At 34.2% G+C, this 1,673-nt stretch overlaps 1 protein-coding gene across 1 annotated transcript in view; it reads right to left on the reverse strand.

Annotated features, from left to right (window-relative positions):
* The window catches only part of LOC102864746 (chromosome unknown open reading frame, human C14orf37), a 237,780-nt gene that overhangs the window by 222,965 nt on the left and 13,142 nt on the right, over positions 1–1,673 (reverse strand). The gene's annotated exons all lie outside the window — the stretch shown is intronic.

A 1,673-nucleotide genomic window follows, 5' to 3' on the forward strand; every position in this document is an offset into this window, starting at 1 on the left:
TATATTTTTATTAACACTAAATTTTTAACTTAATATCATTTCTATGTGTCAGAAAACTACCAGCGTGTATCCCTAAAAGTCGATTATTCCTATTTTTCTTCTTCCCACCACTCTAACCACTCAAAAATATAACAATCATTCTTAGTTTGCAGATCATACAAAAGCAGATGACAGGCCAGATTTGACCAGGCCCTACTTCATTGATTCCAGACCTACAAAATAAATTGGAGATCATTTTCTTATTCTTTTCTCAAAAACATTTACTCAACTGTACCTAGTGAACTAACTCAGTCTCATAAGAACAAGTACTGTTTAAGACTATTATTGTAAAAATAGAAGGGTAACTAGTAAGATGTGTATTAATGTCCTAAAGGGTTATGGGGAAAGAGAGGAGAAGGATGAAAAATGGAAAGGTGAAAATCACTAGGATAGCAGAGTTTGGAGAGGGATGGGTGTGAAAGAGTAGAAGATTCAATAGGCACTCGAAAAGATGATGCAAGAATAGGTACAGTTCAATAGTAATTAATTATATAAAAATACAATGTATATGAATGATTTTATGAAACACAATATAAATGAAAACTTATATAAGACACAATATATATGAATGAAACAATGTAAATGAGATATTATATGCAAACAATAAAATAATAGCATACTAAAAAAACCTTTATGTTATATAATCTTGAAGGTTTTATTTCTTATAGGTATAGTAGAACTACATTATGAACACTTTGATAAGAACTTTTGCTCAAATGAATCCCATTCTTCATGTACTTGCTATAGAATGAAATTTAATAGATTGAATTTTCACTTCCTGAAATAGAGGCAAATCATGTGTGAAGAACAGTTTAAAAATATATGGAGAAAATGCACAAAGAATTTACTTTTATAAAAAAGAAATTGCACTGTGCTATGGATTGAACTGTGCCCCCTAGAAAGTTATATTGAAGTTCTAAACCCTTATTCCTCTAAACAAAACCCCGCTGGAAAACGAAAGTTTTCTTTCTGTTCATATGAGAGAAGGGTGGGTCCAAAAGCTAATCCCTTCTGAATGATATCTTACAAAAAAACCAGAATCACAAGGCAGATGTAGCTACAAGACCAGGGATGCAAAAGATTGACAGCAGCTATTAGAAACTGAAAGACAAAAAAAAGTATTTCCCTAAAGCCAATGCCTTAAATTCAGACTTTGGGTCTCTTAAACTGTAAGAAAATAATCTGGAAACACTCACTGCTGGTATTTTCATTACAGCAGTACTAGCAAACCAAGACAGTGACTCAATCAAGTCCTAGAAAAATATGCCCTTTAAAACGTCAACACCTGCATGCTACGTAGTATTCCATTGTGTGAATGTACCATAATTTCTCTATCCAGTCAATTGCAGTTGGTCATCTGGGCTGTTTCCCTGTTCTTGCGACGCTGAATAACACTGCTATGAACACTGGTATACAAGTCTCCAATTGTGCCTCAGTTCTCATTTTCTCAGGGTGTATTCATGATTTTGTAAATTATTACCTAACTTGGGAGGGACTGAACAGCATTATGCTGAGTGAACTAACACAGTCCCACAAGGACAAATACTGTTTGTATAAAACCATTATTGTAGAATGAGTGTGAGGATCCAAGGAGGGAGTGGAAGCAGAGGGATGAGGATAATGGGGAGGGGGGG

Source organism: Elephantulus edwardii, unplaced genomic scaffold, assembly GCF_000299155.1.
Source record: "Elephantulus edwardii isolate Elephantulus edwardi_28Jun2011 unplaced genomic scaffold, EleEdw1.0 scaffold00104, whole genome shotgun sequence".
Taxonomy (NCBI): Eukaryota; Metazoa; Chordata; class Mammalia; order Macroscelidea; family Macroscelididae; genus Elephantulus; species Elephantulus edwardii.